The sequence below is a fragment of the Hoplias malabaricus genome, unplaced genomic scaffold, assembly GCF_029633855.1.
Source record: "Hoplias malabaricus isolate fHopMal1 unplaced genomic scaffold, fHopMal1.hap1 scaffold_174, whole genome shotgun sequence".
NCBI lineage: Eukaryota > Metazoa > Chordata > Actinopteri > Characiformes > Erythrinidae > Hoplias > Hoplias malabaricus.
This window is the reverse complement of record NW_027101065.1, coordinates 1603-19019: the sequence shown is the minus strand read 5'-3', so window position 1 is coordinate 19019 and position 17417 is coordinate 1603. Positions and strand designations below refer to the sequence as shown.

General features: G+C 50.6%; 4 non-coding genes across 4 annotated transcripts; all 4 read right to left on the bottom strand.

Moving 5' to 3' along the window:
* Positions 1 to 6029: 6029 nt before the first annotated feature.
* trnae-cuc (transfer RNA glutamic acid (anticodon CUC)) lies at positions 6030 to 6101 on the bottom strand. Its single transcript has one exon. It is a non-coding gene; the product is annotated as a tRNA-Glu (tRNA).
* Positions 6102 to 11413: 5312 nt separating this feature from the next.
* Positions 11414 to 11485, bottom strand: trnae-cuc (transfer RNA glutamic acid (anticodon CUC)). The gene has a single exon. It is a non-coding gene; the product is annotated as a tRNA-Glu (tRNA).
* Positions 11486 to 16122: 4637 nt separating this feature from the next.
* trnae-cuc (transfer RNA glutamic acid (anticodon CUC)) lies at positions 16123 to 16194 on the bottom strand. Its single transcript has one exon. It is a non-coding gene; the product is annotated as a tRNA-Glu (tRNA).
* A 601-nt stretch (positions 16195 to 16795) lies between these two features.
* trnae-cuc (transfer RNA glutamic acid (anticodon CUC)) lies at positions 16796 to 16867 on the bottom strand. Its single transcript has one exon. It is a non-coding gene; the product is annotated as a tRNA-Glu (tRNA).
* Positions 16868 to 17417: the final 550 nt, after the last annotated feature.

Genomic DNA, 17417 nt, shown 5'->3' with positions numbered 1-17417 from the left:
CGCGGCGGTGAGAGCGCCTAATCCTAGCCACTAGACCACCAGGGACACCGTTTCAGCCACCTCTGAAAGGAAGGAGATAGGATTAAGTTCAGGGGCTAGGGCTAGGCTTTTGCCAGATGTACTCGTTCTACAATCATAGGAGAGCATCCGAGTCTGTCCTAAATGCACTTGTCAGTTTTCAGTCCAACTCTTTAGGCTAGCGCCTTTGATAGCTCAGTTGGTAGAGCGGAGGACTGTAGTTGTTAATAAGGCAATCCTTAGGTCGCGGGTTCAAATCCGGCTCGAAGAAGACTTTTCTTTTCCCTCGCGCCACTGCCGGATATCATGGCCAGGTGCCTGCCTGCAGATGCGCTGGCATGCCAGAGTGCAATCTGCTGAAGGCAGTGACGGATCATTTACACTGTTCCATTCAAATTTCTCAAACATTATCTTGCCTGCCTAAAAGACTTGCAGACTTGAAAGCATAAAGCCACGCTGGTGTGGGTGTGTGGAGGTGGTGAATGAGGCAGCAACGTGTCGTTTAGAAGTTTGGCAAAAAAGGAAGTAGCAGAAGGAGGACGCTTTACATTCCTTTAACCTACACAGCATGTGGGTGGGGGGCTTCCAGAGTCTTGTAGTGGACTTGGTGTGCAAGAAAGCACACGCTTCCCTGAGCGGGAATCGAACCCGGGCCGCGGCGGTGAGAGCGCCGAATCCTAGCCACTAGACCACCAGGGACACCGTTTTCAGCCACCTCTGAAAGGAAGGAGATAGGATTAAGTTCAGGGGCTAGGGCTAGGCTTTTGCCAGATGTACTCGTTCTACAATCATAGGAGAGCATCCGAGTCTGTCCTAAATGCACTTGTCAGTTTTCAGTCCAACTCTTTAGGCTAGCGCCTTTGATAGCTCAGTTGGTAGAGCGGAGGACTGTAGTTGTTAATAAGGCAATCCTTAGGTCGTGGGTTCAAATCCGGCTCGAAGAAGACTTTTCTTTTCCCTCGCGCCACTGCCGGATATCATGGCCAGGTGCCTGCCTGCAGATGCGCTGGCATGCCAGAGTGCAATCTGCTGAAGGCAGTGACGGATCATTTACACTGTTCCATTCAAATTTCTCAAACTTTATCTTGCCTCCCTAAAAGACTTGCAGACTTGAAAGCATAAAGCCACGCTGGTGTGGGTGTGTGGAGGTGGTGAATGAGGCAGCAACGTGTCGTTTAGAAGTTTGGCAAAAAAGGAAGTAGCAGAAGGAGGACGCTTTACATTCCTTTAACCTACACAGCATGTGGGTGGGGGGCTTCCAGAGTCTTGTAGTGGACTTGGTGTGCAAGAAAGCACACGCTTCCCTGAGCGGGAATCTAACCCGGGCCGCGGCGGTGAGAGCGCCGAATCCTAGCCACTAGACCACCAGGGACACCGTTTTCAGCCACCTCTGAAAGGAAGGAGATAGGATTAAGTTCAGGGGCTAGGGCTAGGCTTTTGCCAGATGTACTCGTTCTACAATCATAGGAGAGCATCCGAGTCTGTCCTAAATGCACTTGTCAGTTTTCAGTCCAACTCTTTAGGCTAGCACCTTTGATAGCTCAGTTGGTAGAGCGGAGGACTGTAGTTGTTAATAAGGCAATCCTTAGGTCGCGGGTTCAAATCCGGCTCGAAGAAGACTTTTCTTTTCCCTCGCGCCACTGCCGGATATCATGGCCAGGTGCCTGCCTGCAGATGCGCTGGCATGCCAGAGTGCAATATGCTGAAGGCAGTGACGGATCATTTACACTGTTCCATTCAAATTTCTCAAACATTATCTTGCCTCCCTAAAAGACTTGCAGACTTGAAAGCATAAAGCCACGCTGGTGTGGGTGTGTGGAGGTGGTGAATGAGGCAGCAACGTGTCGTTTAGAAGTTTGGCAAAAAAGGAAGTAGCAGAAGGAGGACGCTTTACATTCCTTTAACCTACACAGCATGTGGGTGGGGGGCTTCCAGAGTCTTGTAGTGGACTTGGTGTGCAAGAAAGCACACGCTTCCCTGAGCGGGAATCTAACCCGGGCCGCGGCGGTGAGAGCGCCGAATCCTAGCCACTAGACCACCAGGGACACCGTTTTCAGCCACCTCTGAAAGGAAGGAGATAGGATTAAGTTCAGGGGCTAGGGCTAGGCTTTTGCCAGATGTACTCGTTCTACAATCATAGGAGAGCATCCGAGTCTGTCCTAAATGCACTTGTCAGTTTTCAGTCCAACTCTTTAGGCTAGCACCTTTGATAGCTCAGTTGGTAGAGCGGAGGACTGTAGTTGTTAATAAGGCAATCCTTAGGTCGCGGGTTCAAATCCGGCTCGAAGAAGACTTTTCTTTTCCCTCGCGCCACTGCCGGATATCATGGCCAGGTGCCTGCCTGCAGATGCGCTGGCATGCCAGAGTGCAATATGCTGAAGGCAGTGACGGATCATTTACACTGTTCCATTCAAATTTCTCAAACATTATCTTGCCTCCCTAAAAGACTTGCAGACTTGAAAGCATAAAGCCACGCTGGTGTGGGTGTGTGGAGGTGGTGAATGAGGCAGCAACGTGTCGTTTAGAAGTTTGGCAAAAAAGGAAGTAGCAGAAGGAGGACGCTTTACATTCCTTTAACCTACACAGCATGTGGGTGGGGGGCTTCCAGAGTCTTGTAGTGGACTTGGTGTGCAAGAAAGCACACGCTTCCCTGACCGGGAATCGAACCCAGGCCGCGGCTGAGAGAGCGCCGAATCCTAGCCACTAGACCACCAGGGACACCGTTTTCAGCCACGTCTGAAAGGAAGGAGATAGGATTAAGTTCAGGGGCTAGGGCTAGGCTTTTGCCAGATGTACTCGTTCTACAATCATAGGAGAGCATCCGAGTCTGTCCTAAATGCACTTGTCAGTTTTCAGTCCAACTCTTTAGGCTAGCGCCTTTGATAGCTCAGTTGGTAGAGCGGAGGACTGTAGTTGTTAATAAGGCAATCCTTAGGTCGCGGGTTCAAATCCGGCTCGAAGAAGACTTTTCTTTTCCCTCGCGCCACTGCCGGATATCATGGCCAGGTGCCTGCCTGCAGATGCGCTGGCATGCCAGAGTGCAATCTGCTGAAGGCAGTGACGGATCATTTACACTGTTCCATTCAAATTTCTCAAACATTATCTTGCCTCCCTAAAAGACTTGCAGACTTGAAAGCATAAAGCCACGCTGGTGTGGGTGTGTGGAGGTGGTGAATGAGGCAGCAACGTGTCGTTTAGAAGTTTGGCAAAAAAGGAAGTAGCAGAAGGAGGACGCTTTACATTCCTTTAACCTACACAGCATGTGGGTGGGGGGCTTCCAGAGTCTTGTAGTGGACTTGGTGTGCAAGAAAGCACACGCTTCCCTGACCGGGAATCGAACCCAGGCCGCGGCTGAGAGAGCGCCGAATCCTAGCCACTAGACCACCAGGGACACCGTTTTCAGCCACGTCTGAAAGGAAGGAGATAGGATTAAGTTCAGGGGCTAGGGCTAGGCTTTTGCCAGATGTACTCGTTCTACAATCATAGGAGAGCATCCGAGTCTGTCCTAAATGCACTTGTCAGTTTTCAGTCCAACTCTTTAGGCTAGCGCCTTTGATAGCTCAGTTGGTAGAGCGGAGGACTGTAGTTGTTAATAAGGCAATCCTTAGGTCGCGGGTTCAAATCCGGCTCGAAGAAGACTTTTCTTTTCCCTCGCGCCACTGCCGGATATCATGGCCAGGTGCCTGCCTGCAGATGCGCTGGCATGCCAGAGTGCAATCTGCTGAAGGCAGTGACGGATCATTTACACTGTTCCATTCAAATTTCTCAAACATTATCTTGCCTCCCTAAAAGACTTGCAGACTTGAAAGCATAAAGCCACGCTGGTGTGGGTGTGTGGAGGTGGTGAATGAGGCAGCAACGTGTCGTTTAGAAGTTTGGCAAAAAAGGAAGTAGCAGAAGGAGGACGCTTTACATTCCTTTAACCTACACAGCATGTGGGTGGGGGGCTTCCAGAGTCTTGTAGTGGACTTGGTGTGCAAGAAAGCACACGCTTCCCTGAGCGGGAATCGAACCCGGGCCGCGGCGGTGAGAGCGCCGAATCGTAGCCACTAGACCACCAGGGACACCGTTTTCAGCCACGTCTGAAAGGAAGGAGATAGGATTAAGTTCAGGGGCTAGGGCTAGGCATTTGCCAGATGTACTCGTTCTACAATCATAGGAGAGCATCCGAGTCTGTCCTAAATGCACTTGTCAGTTTTCAGTCCAACTCTTTAGGCTAGCGCCTTTGATAGCTCAGTTGGTAGAGCGGAGGACTGTAGTTGTTAATAAGGCAATCCTTAGGTCGCGGGTTCAAATCCGGCTCGAAGAAGACTTTTCTTTTCCCTCGCGCCACTGCCGGATATCATGGCCAGGTGCCTGCCTGCAGATGCGCTGGCATGCCAGAGTGCAATCTGCTGAAGGCAGTGACGGATCATTTACACTGTTCCATTCAAATTTCTCAAACATTATCTTGCCTCCCTAAAAGACTTGCAGACTTGAAAGCATAAAGCCACGCTGGTGTGGGTGTGTGGAGGTGGTGAATGAGGCAGCAACGTGTCGTTTAGAAGTTTGGCAAAAAAGGAAGTAGCAGAAGGAGGACGCTTTACATTCCTTTAACCTACACAGCATGTGGGTGGGGGGCTTCCAGAGTCTTGTAGTGGACTTGGTGTGCAAGAAAGCACACGCTTCCCTGAGCGGGAATCGAACCCGGGCCGCGGCGGTGAGAGCGCCGAATCCTAGCCACTAGACCACCAGGGACACCGTTTTCAGCCACGTCTGAAAGGAAGGAGATAGGATTAAGTTCAGGGGCTAGGGCTAGGCTTTTGCCAGATGTACTCGTTCTACAATCATAGGAGAGCATCCGAGTCTGTCCTAAATGCACTTGTCAGTTTTCAGTCCAACTCTTTAGGCTAGCGCCTTTGATAGCTCAGTTGGTAGAGCGGAGGACTGTAGTTGTTAATAAGGCAATCCTTAGGTTGCGGGTTCAAATCCGGCTTGAAGAAGACTTTTCTTTTCCCTCGCGCCACTGCCGGATATCATGGCCAGGTGCCTGCCTGCAGATGCGCTGGCATGCCAGAGTGCAATCTGCTGAAGGCAGTGACGGATCATTTACACTGTTCCATTCAAATTTCTCAAACATTATCTTGCCTCCCTAAAAGACTTGCAGACTTGAAAGCATAAAGCCACGCTGGTGTGGGTGTGTGGAGGTGGTGAATGAGGCAGCAACGTGTCGTTTAGAAGTTTGGCAAAAAAGGAAGTAGCAGAAGGAGGACGCTTTACATTCCTTTAACCTACACAGCATGTGGGTGGGGGGCTTCCAGAGTCTTGTAGTGGACTTGGTGTGCAAGAAAGCAGACGCTTCCCTGACCGGGAATCGAACCCGGGCCGCGGGAGTGAGAGCGCCGAATCCTAGCCACTAGACCACCAGGGACACCGTTTTCATCCATGTCTGAAAGGAAGGAGATAGGATTAAGTTCAGGGGCTAGGGCTAGGCTTTTGCCAGATGTACTCGTTCTACAATCATAGGAGAGCATCCGAGTCTGTCCTAAATGCACTTGTCAGTTTTCAGTCCAACTCTTTAGGCTAGCACCTTTGATAGCTCAGTTGGTAGAGCAGGGGACTGTAGTTGTTAATAAGGCGATCCTTAGGTCGCGGGTTCAAATCCGGCTCGAAGAAGACTTTTCTTTTCCCTCGCGCCACTGCGGGATATCATGGCCAGGTGCCTGCCTGCAGATGCGCTGGCATGCCAGAGTGCAATCTGCTGAAGGCAGTGACGGATCATTTACACTGTTCCATTCAAATTTCTCAAACATTATCTTGCCTCCCTAAAAGACTTGCAGACTTGAAAGCATAAAGCCACGCTGGTGTGGGTGTGTGGAGGTGGTGAATGAGGCAGCAACGTGTCGTTTAGAAGTTTGGCAAAAAAGGAAGTAGCAGAAGGAGGACGCTTTACATTCCTTTAACCTACACAGCATGTGGGTGGGGGGCTTCCAGAGTCTTGTAGTGGACTTGGTGTGCAAGAAAGCAGACGCTTCCCTGACCGGGAATCGAACCCGGGCCGCGGCGGTGAGAGCGCCGAATCCTAGCCACTAGACCACCAGGGACACCGTTTTCAGCCACGTCTGAAAGGAAGGAGATAGGATTAAGTTCAGGGGCTAGGGCTGGGCTTTTGCCAGATGTACTCGTTCTACAATCATAGGAGAGCATCCGAGTCTGTCCTAAATGCACTTGTCAGTTTTCAGTCCAACTCTTTAGGCTAGCACCTTTGATAGTTCGGTTGGTAGAGCAGAGCACTGCCCTTGTTATTAAGGCGATCCTTAGGTCGCGGGTTCAAATCCGGCTCGAAGAAGACTTTTCTTTTCCCTCGCGCCACTGCAGGATATCATGGCCAGGTGCCTGCCTGCAGATGCGCTGGCATGCCAGAGTGCAATCTGCTGAAGGCAGTGACGGATCATTTACACTGTTCCATTCAAATTTCTCAAACATTATCTTGCCTCCCTAAAAGACTTGCAGACTTGAAAGCATAAAGCCACGCTGGTGTGGGTGTGTGGAGGTGGTGAATGAGGCAGCAACGTGTCGTTTAGAAGTTTGGCAAAAAAGGAAGTAGCAGAAGGAGGACGCTTTACATTCCTTTAACCTACACAGCATGTGGGTGGGGGGCTTCCAGAGTCTTGTAGTGGACTTGGTGTGCAAGAAAGCACACGCTTCCCTGAGCGGGAATCGAACCCAGGCCGCGGCGGTGAGAGCGCCGAATCCTAGCCACTAGACCACCAGGGACACCGCTTTCAGCCACGTCTGAAAGGAAGGAGATAGGATTAAGTTCAGGGGCTAGGGCTAGGCTTTTGCCAGATGTACTCGTTCTACAATCATAGGAGAGCATCCGAGTCTGTCCTAAATGCACTTGTCAGTTTTCAGTCCAACTCTTTAGGCTAGCGCCTTTGATAGCTCAGTTGGTAGAGCGGAGGACTGTAGTTGTTAATAAGGCAATCCTTAGGTGGCGGGTTCAAATCCGGCTCGAAGAAGACTTTTCTTTTCCCTCACGCCACTGCCGGATATCATGGCCAGGTGCCTGCCTGCAGATGCGCTGGCATGCCAGAGTGCAATCTGCTGAAGGCAGTGACGGATCATTTACACTGTTCCATTCAAATTTCTCAAACATTATCTTGCCTCCCTAAAAGACTTGCAGACTTGAAAGCATAAAGCCACGCTGGTGTGGGTGTGTGGAGGTGGTGAATGAGGCAGCAACGTGTCGTTTAGAAGTTTGGCAAAAAAGGAAGTAGCAGAAGGAGGACGCTTTACATTCCTTTAACCTACACAGCATGTGGGTGGGGGGCTTCCAGAGTCTTGTAGTGGACTTGGTGTGCAAGAAAGCACACGCTTCCCTTAGCGGGAATCGAACCCAGGCCGCGGCTGAGAGAGCGCCGAATCCTAGCCACTAGACCACCAGGGACACCGTTTTCAGCCACGTCTGAAAGGAAGGAGATAGGATTAAGTTCAGGGGCTAGGGCTAGGCATTTGCCAGATGTACTCGTTCTACAATCATAGGAGAGCATCCGAGTCTGTCCTAAATGCACTTGTCAGTTTTCAGTCCAACTCTTTAGGCTAGCACCTTTGATAGCTCAGTTGGTAGAGCAGAGCACTGTCGTTGTTAATAAGGCGATCCTTAGGTCGCGGGTTCAAATCCGGCTCGAAGAAGACTTTTCTTTTCCCTCGCGCCACTGCGGGATATCATGGCCAGGTGCCTGCCTGCAGATGCGCTGGCATGCCAGAGTGCAATCTGCTGAAGGCAGTGACGGATCATTTACACTGTTCCATTCAAATTTCTCAAACATTATCTTGCCTCCCTAAAAGACTTGCAGACTTGAAAGCATAAAGCCACGCTGGTGTGGGTGTGTGGAGGTGGTGAATGAGGCAGCAACGTGTCGTTTAGAAGTTTGGCAAAAAAGGAAGTAGCAGAAGGAGGACGCTTTACATTCCTTTAACCTACACAGCATGTGGGTGGGGGGCTTCCAGAGTCTTGTAGTGGACTTGGTGTGCAAGAAAGCACACGCTTCCCTGAGCGGGAATCGAACCCAGGCCGCGGCGGTGAGAGCGCCGAATCCTAGCCACTAGACCACCAGGGACACCGCTTTCAGCCACGTCTGAAAGGAAGGAGATAGGATTAAGTTCAGGGGCTAGGGCTAGGCTTTTGCCAGATGTACTCGTTCTACAATCATAGGAGAGCATCCGAGTCTGTCCTAAATGCACTTGTCAGTTTTCAGTCCAACTCTTTAGGCTAGCGCCTTTGATAGCTCAGTTGGTAGAGCGGAGGACTGTAGTTGTTAATAAGGCAATCCTTAGGTCGCGGGTTCAAATCCGGCTCGAAGAAGACTTTTCTTTTCCCTCACGCCACTGCCGGATATCATGGCCAGGAGCCTGCCTGCAGATGCGCTGGCATGCCAGAGTGCAATCTGCTGAAGGCAGTGACGGATCATTTACACTGTTCCATTCAAATTTCTCAAACATTATCTTGCCTCCCTAAAAGACTTGCAGACTTGAAAGCATAAAGCCACGCTGGTGTGGGTGTGTGGAGGTGGTGAATGAGGCAGCAACGTGTCGTTTAGAAGTTTGGCAAAAAAGGAAGTAGCAGAAGGAGGACGCTTTACATTCCTTTAACCTACACAGCATGTGGGTGGGGGGCTTCCAGAGTCTTGTAGTGGACTTGGTGTGCAAGAAAGCACATGCTTCCCTTAGCGGGAATCGAACCCAGGCCGCGGCTGAGAGAGCGCCGAATCCTAGCCACTAGACCACCAGGGACACCGTTTTCAGCCACGTCTGAAAGGAAGGAGATAGGATTAAGTTCAGGGGCTAGGGCTAGGCATTTGCCAGATGTACTCGTTCTACAATCATAGGAGAGCATCCGAGTCTGTCCTAAATGCACTTGTCAGTTTTCAGTCCAACTCTTTAGGCTAGCACCTTTGATAGCTCAGTTGGTAGAGCAGAGCACTGTCGTTGTTAATAAGGCGATCCTTAGGTCGCGGGTTCAAATCCGGCTCGAAGAAGACTTTTCTTTTCCCTCGCGCCACTGCGGGATATCATGGCCAGGTGCCTGCCTGCAGATGCGCTGGCATGCCAGAGTGCAATCTGCTGAAGGCAGTGACGGATCATTTACACTGTTCCATTCAAATTTCTCAAACATTATCTTGCCTCCCTAAAAGACTTGCAGACTTGAAAGCATAAAGCCACGCTGGTGTGGGTGTGTGGAGGTGGTGAATGAGGCAGCAACGTGTCGTTTAGAAGTTTGGCAAAAAAGGAAGTAGCAGAAGGAGGACGCTTTACATTCCTTTAACCTACACAGCATGTGGGTGGGGGGCTTCCAGAGTCTTGTAGTGGACTTGGTGTGCAAGAAAGCACACGCTTCCCTGAGCGGGAATCGAACCCGGGCCGCGGCGGTGAGAGCGCCGAATCCTAGCCACTAGACCACCAGGGACACCGCTTTCAGTCACGTCTGAAAGGAAGGAGATAGGATTAAGTTCAGGGGCTAGGGCTAGGCTTTTGCCAGATGTACTCGTTCTACAATCATAGGAGAGCATCCGAGTCTGTCCTAAATGCACTTGTCAGTTTTCAGTCCAACTCTTTAGGCTAGCGCCTTTGATAGCTCAGTTGGTAGAGCGGAGGACTGTAGTTGTTAATAAGGCAATCCTTAGGTCGCGGGTTCAAATCCGGCTCGAAGAAGACTTTTCTTTTCCCTCACGCCACTGCCGGATATCATGGCCAGGTGCCTGCCTGCAGATGCGCTGGCATGCCAGAGTGCAATCTGCTGAAGGCAGTGACGGATCATTTACACTGTTCCATTCAAATTTCTCAAACATTATCTTGCCTCCCTAAAAGACTTGCAGACTTGAAAGCATAAAGCCACGCTGGTGTGGGTGTGTGGAGGTGGTGAATGAGGCAGCAACGTGTCGTTTAGAAGTTTGGCAAAAAAGGAAGTAGCAGAAGGAGGACGCTTTACATTCCTTTAACCTACACAGCATGTGGGTGGGGGGCTTCCAGAGTCTTGTAGTGGACTTGGTGTGCAAGAAAGCACACGCTTCCCTTAGCGGGAATCGAACCCAGGCCGCGGCTGAGAGAGCGCCGAATCCTAGCCACTAGACCACCAGGGACACCGTTTTCAGCCACGTCTGAAAGGAAGGAGATAGGATTAAGTTCAGGGGCTAGGGCTAGGCATTTGCCAGATGTACTCGTTCTACAATCATAGGAGAGCATCCGAGTCTGTCCTAAATGCACTTGTCAGTTTTCAGTCCAACTCTTTAGGCTAGCACCTTTGATAGCTCAGTTGGTAGAGCAGAGCACTGTCGTTGTTAATAAGGCGATCCTTAGGTCGCGGGTTCAAATCCGGCTCGAAGAAGACTTTTCTTTTCCCTCACGCCACTGCGGGATATCATGGCCAGGTGCCTGCCTGCAGATGCGCTGGCATGCCAGAGTGCAATCTGCTGAAGGCAGTGACGGATCATTTACACTGTTCCATTCAAATTTCTCAAACATTATCTTGCCTCCCTAAAAGACTTGCAGACTTGAAAGCATAAAGCCACGCTGGTGTGGGTGTGTGGAGGTGGTGAATGAGGCAGCAACGTGTCGTTTAGAAGTTTGGCAAAAAAGGAAGTAGCAGAAGGAGGACGCTTTACATTCCTTTAACCTACACAGCATGTGGGTGGGGGGCTTCCAGAGTCTTGTAGTGGACTTGGTGTGCAAGAAAGCACACGCTTCCCTGAGCGGGAATCGAACCCGGGCCGCGGCGGTGAGAGCGCCGAATCCTAGCCACTAGACCACCAGGGACACCGTTTTCAGCCACGTCTGAAAGGAAGGAGATAGGATTAAGTTCAGGGGCTAGGGCTAGGCTTTTGCCAGATGTACTCGTTCTACAATCATAGGAGAGCATCCGAGTCTGTCCTAAATGCACTTGTCAGTTTTCAGTCCAACTCTTTAGGCTAGCGCCTTTGATAGCTCAGTTGGTAGAGCGGAGGACTGTAGTTGTTAATAAGGCAATCCTTAGGTCGCGGGTTCAAATCCGGCTCGAAGAAGACTTTTCTTTTCCCTCGCGCCACTGCCGGATATCATGGCCAGGTGCCTGCCTGCAGATGCGCTGGCATGCCAGAGTGCAATCTGCTGAAGGCAGTGACGGATCATTTACACTGTTCCATTCAAATTTCTCAAACATTATCTTGCCTCCCTAAAAGACTTGCAGACTTGAAAGCATAAAGCCACGCTGGTGTGGGTGTGTGGAGGTGGTGAATGAGGCAGCAACGTGTCGTTTAGAAGTTTGGCAAAAAAGGAAGTAGCAGAAGGAGGACGCTTTACATTCCTTTAACCTACACAGCATGTGGGTGGGGGGCTTCCAGTGTCTTGTAGTGGACTTGGTGTGCAAGAAAGCAGACGCTTCCCTGACCGGGAATCGAACCCGGGCCGCGGCGGTGAGAGCGCCGAATCCTAGCCACTAGACCACCAGGGACACCGTTTTCAACCACGTCTGAAAGGAAGGAGATAGGATTAAGTTCAGGGGCTAGGGCTAGGCTTTTGCCAGATGTACTCGTTCTACAATCATAGGAGAGCATCCGAGTCTGTCCTAAATGCACTTGTCAGTTTTCAGTCCAACTCTTTAGGCTAGCACCTTTGATAGCTCGGTTGGTAGAGCAGAGCACTGTCGTTGTTATTAAGGCGATCCTTAGGTCGCGGGTTCAAATCCGGCTCGAAGAAGACTTTTCTTTTCCCTCGCGCCACTGCAGGATATCATGGCCAGGTGCCTGCCTGCAGATGCGCTGGCATGCCAGAGTGCAATCTGCTGAAGGCAGTGACGGATCATTTACACTGTTCCATTCAAATTTCTCAAACATTATCTTGCCTCCTTAAAAGACTTGCAGACTTGAAAGCATAAAGCCACGCTGGTGTGGGTGTGTGGAGGTGGTGAATGAGGCAGCAACGTGTCGTTTAGAAGTTTGGCAAAAAAGGAAGTAGCAGAAGGAGGACGCTTTACATTCCTTTAACCTACACCGCATGTGGGTGGGGGACTTCCAGAGTCTTGTAGTGGACTTGGTGTGCAAGAAAGCAGACGCTTCCCTGACCGGGAATCGAACCCGGGCCGCGGCAGTGAGAGCGCCGAATCCTAGCCACTAGACCACCAGGGACACCGTTTTCAGCCACGTCTGAAAGGAAGGAGATAGGATTAAGTTCAGGGGCTAGGGCTAGGCTTTTGCCAGATGTACTCGTTCTACAATCATAGGAGAGCATCCGAGTCTGTCCTAAATGCACTTGTCAGTTTACAGTCCAACTCTTTAGGCTAGCGCCTTTGATAGCTCAGTTGGTAGAGCGGAGGACTGTAGTTGTTAATAAGGCAATCCTTAGGTCGCGGGTTCAAATCCGGCTCGAAGAAGACTTTTCTTTTCCCTCGCGCCACTGCCGGATATCATGGCCAGGTGCCTGCCTGCAGATGCGCTGGCATGCCAGAGTGCAATATGCTGAAGGCAGTGACGGATCATTTACACTGTTCCATTCAAATTTCTCAAACTTTATCTTGCCTCCCTAAAAGACTTGCAGACTTGAAAGCATAAAGCCACGCTGGTGTGGGTGTGTGGAGGTGGTGAATGAGGCAGCAACGTGTCGTTTAGAAGTTTGGCAAAAAAGGAAGTAGCAGAAGGAGGACGCTTTACATTCCTTTAACCTACACAGCATGTGGGTGGGGGGCTTCCAGAGTCTTGTAGTGGACTTGGTGTGCAAGAAAGCACACGCTTCCCTGACCGGGAATCGAACCCAGGCCACGGCGGTGAGAGCGCCAAATCCTAGCCACCAGACCACCAGGGACACCGTTTTCAGACACGTCTGAAAGGAAGGAGATAGGATTAAGTTCAGGGGCTAGGGCTAGGCTTTTGCCAGATGTACTCGTTCTACAATCATAGGAGAGCATCCGAGTCTGTCCTAAATGCACTTGTCAGTTTTCAGTCCAACTCTTTAGGCTAGCACCTTTGATAGCTCAGTTGGTAGAGCAGAGGACTGTAGTTGTTAATAAGGCGATCCTTAGGTCGCGGGTTCAAATCCGGCTCGAAGAAGACTTTTCTTTTCCCTCGCGCCACTGCGGGATATCATGGCCAGGTGCCTGCCTGCAGATGCGCTGGCATGCCAGAGTGCAATCTGCTGAAGGCAGTGACGGATCATTTACACTGTTCCATTCAAATTTCTCAAACATTATCTTGCCTCCCTAAAAGACTTGCAGACTTGAAAGCATAAAGCCACGCTGGTGTGGGTGTGTGGAGGTGGTGAATGAGGCAGCAACATGTCGTTTAGAAGTTTGGCAAAAAGGAAGTAGCAGAAGGAGGACGCTTTACATTCCTTTAACCTACACAGCATGTGGGTGGGGGGCTTCCAGAGTCTTGTAGTGGACTTGGTGTGCAAGAAAGCACACGCTTCCCTGAGCGGGAATCGAACCCGGGCCGTGGCGGTGAGAGCGCCGAATCCTAGCCACTAGACCACCAGGGACACCGTTTTCAGCCACGTCTGAAAGGAAGGAGATAGGAATAAGTTCAGGGGCTAGGGCTAGGCTTTTGCCAGATGTACTCGTTCTACAATCATAGGAGAGCATCCGAGTCTGTCCTAAATGCACTTGTCAGTTTTCAGTCCAACTCTTTAGGCTAGTGCCTTTGATAGCTCAGTTGGTAGAGCGGAGGACTGTAGTTATTAGTAAGGCAATCCTTAGGTCGCGGGTTCAAATCCGGCTCGAAGAAGACTTTTCTTTTCCCTCGCGCCACTGCCGGATATCATGGCCAGGTGCCTGCCTGCAGATGCGCTGGCATGCCAGAGTGCAATCTGCTGAAGGCAGTGACGGATCATTTACACTGTTCCATTCAAATTTCTCAAACATTATCTTGCCTCCCTAAAAGACTTGCAGACTTGAAAGCATAAAGCCACGCTGGTGTGGGTGTGTGGAGGTGGTGAATGAGGCAGCAACATGTCGTTTAGAAGTTTGGCAAAAAGGAAGTAGCAGAAGGAGGACGCTTTACATTCCTTTAACCTACACAGCATGTGGGTGGGGGGCTTCCAGAGTCTTGTAGTGGACTTGGTGTGCAAGAAAGCACACGCTTCCCTGAGCGGGAATCGAACCCGGGCCGTGGCGGTGAGAGCGCCGAATCCTAGCCACTAGACCACCAGGGACACCGTTTTCAGCCACGTCTGAAAGGAAGGAGATAGGAATAAGTTCAGGGGCTAGGGCTAGGCTTTTGCCAGATGTACTCGTTCTACAATCATAGGAGAGCATCCGAGTCTGTCCTAAATGCACTTGTCAGTTTTCAGTCCAACTCTTTAGGCTAGTGCCTTTGATAGCTCAGTTGGTAGAGCGGAGCACTGTAGTTGTTAGTAAGGCAATCCTTAGGTCGCGGGTTCAAATCCGGCTCGAAGAAGACTTTTCTTTTCCCTCGCGCCACTGCCGGATATCATGGCCAGGTGCCTGCCTGCAGATGCGCTGGCATGCCAGAGTGCAATCTGCTGAAGGCAGTGACGGATCATTTACACTGTTCCATTCAAATTTCTCAAACATTATCTTGCCTCCCTAAAAGACTTGCAGACTTGAAAGCATAAAGCCACGCTGGTGTGGGTGTGTGGAGGTGGTGAATGAGGCAGCAACGTGTCGTTTAGAAGTTTGGCAAAAAAGGAAGTAGCAGAAGGAGGACGCTTTACATTCCTTTAACCTACACAGCATGTGGGTGGGGGGCTTCCAGAGTCTTGTAGTGGACTTGGTGTGCAAGAAAGCACACGCTTCCCTGAGCGGGAATCGAACCCGGGCCGTGGCGGTGAGAGCGCCGAATCCTAGCCACTAGACCACCAGGGACACCGTTTTCAGCCACGTCTGAAAGGAAGGAGATAGGAATAAGTTCAGGGGCTAGGGCTAGGCTTTTGCCAGATGTACTCGTTCTACAATCATAGGAGAGCATCCGAGTCTGTCCTAAATGCACTTGTCAGTTTTCAGTCCAACTCTTTAGGCTAGTGCCTTTGATAGCTCAGTTGGTAGAGCGGAGGACTGTAGTTGTTAGTAAGGCAATCCTTAGGTCGCGGGTTCAAATCCGGCTCGAAGAAGACTTTTCTTTTCCCTCGCGCCACTGCCGGATATCATGGCCAGGTGCCTGCCTGCAGATGCGCTGGCATGCCAGAGTGCAATCTGCTGAAGGCAGTGACGGATCATTTACACTGTTCCATTCAAATTTCTCAAACATTATCTTGCCTCCCTAAAAGACTTGCAGACTTGAAAGCATAAAGCCACGCTGGTGTGGGTGTGTGGAGGTGGTGAATGAGGCAGCAACGTGTCGTTTAGAAGTTTGGCAAAAAAGGAAGTAGCAGAAGGAGGACGCTTTACATTCCTTTAACCTACACAGCATGTGGGTGGGGGGCTTCCAGAGTCTTGTAGTGGACTTGGTGTGCAAGAAAGCAGACGCTTCCCTGACCGGGAATTGAACCCGGGCCGCGGCAGTGAGAGCGCCGAATCCTAGCCACTAGACCACCAGGGACACCGTTTTCAGCCATGTCTGAAAGGAAGGAGATAGGATTAAGTTCAGGGGCTAGGGCTAGGCTTTTGCCAGATGTACTCGTTCTACAATCATAGGAGAGCATCCGAGTCTGTCCTAAATGCACTTGTCAGTTTTCAGTCCAACTCTTTAGGCTAGCACCTTTGATAGCTCAGTTGGTAGAGCAGAGGACTGTAGTTGTTAATAAGGCGATCCTTAGGTCGCGGGTTCAAATCCGGCTCGAAGAAGACTTTTCTTTTCCCTCGCGCCACTGCGGGATATCATGGCCAGGTGCCTGCCTGCAGATGCGCTGGCATGCCAGAGTGCAATCTGCTGAAGGCAGTGACGGATCATTTACACTGTTCCATTCAAATTTCTCAAACATTATCTTGCCTCCCTAAAAGACTTGCAGACTTGAAAGCATAAAGCCACGCTGGTGTGGGTGTGTGGAGGTGGTGAATGAGGCAGCAACGTGTCGTTTAGAAGTTTGGCAAAAAAGGAAGTAGCAGAAGGAGGACGCTTTACATTCCTTTAACCTACACAGCATGTGGGTGGGGGGCTTCCAGTGTCTTGTAGTGGACTTGGTGTGCAAGAAAGCACACGCTTCCCTGACCGGGAATCGAACCCGGGCCGCGGCGGTGAGAGCGCCGAATCCTAGCCACTAGACCACCAGGGACACCGTTTTCAACCATGTCTGAAAGGAAGGAGATAGGATTAAGTTCAGGGGCTAGGGCTAGGCTTTTGCCAGATGTACTCGTTCTACAATCATAGGAGAGCATCCGAGTCTGTCCTAAATGCACTTGTCAGTTTTCAGTCCAACTCTTTAGGCTAGCACCTTTGATAGCTCGGTTGGTAGAGCAGAGCACTGTCGTTGTTATTAAGGCGATCCTTAGGTCGCGGGTTCAAATCCGGCTCGAAGAAGACTTTTCTTTTCCCTCGCGCCACTGCAGGATATCATGGCCAGGTGCCTGCCTGCAGATGCGCTGGCATGCCAGAGTGCAATCTGCTGAAGGCAGTGACGGATCATTTACACTGTTCCATTCAAATTTCTCAAACATTATCTTGCCTCCCTAAAAGACTTGCAGACTTGAAAGCATAAAGCCACGCTGGTGTGGGTGTGTGGAGGTGGTGAATGAGGCAGCAACGTGTCGTTTAGAAGTTTGGCAAAAAAGGAAGTAGCAGAAGGAGGACGCTTTACATTCCTTTAACCTACACCGCATGTGGGTGGGGGACTTCCAGAGTCTTGTAGTGGACTTGGTGTGCAAGAAAGCAGACGCTTCCCTGACCGGGAATCGAACCCGGGCCGCGGCGGTGAGAGCGCCGAATCCTAGCCACTAGACCACCAGGGACACCGTTTTCAGCCACGTCTGAAAGGAAGGAGATAGGATTAAGTTCAGGGGCTAGGGCTAGGCTTTTGCCAGATGTACTCGTTCTACAATCATAGGAGAGCATCCGAGTCTGTCCTAAATGCACTTGTCAGTTTTCAGTCCAACTCTTTAGGCTAGCGCCTTTGATAGCTCAGTTGGTAGAGCGGAGGACTGTAGTTGTTAATAAGGCAATCCTTAGGTCGCGGGTTCAAATCCGGCTCGAAGAAGACTTTTCTTTTCCCTCGCGCCACTGCCGGATATCATGGCCAGGTGCCTGCCTGCAGATGCGCTGGCATGCCAGAGTGCAATATGCTGAAGGCAGTGACGGATCATTTACACTGTTCCATTCAAATTTCTCAAACTTTATCTTGCCTCCCTAAAAGACTTGCAGACTTGAAAGCATAAAGCCACGCTGGTGTGGGTGTGTGGAGGTGGTGAATGAGGCAGCAACGTGTCGTTTAGAAGTTTGGCAAAAAAGGAAGTAGCAGAAGGAGGACGCTTTACATTCCTTTAACCTACACAGCATGTGGGT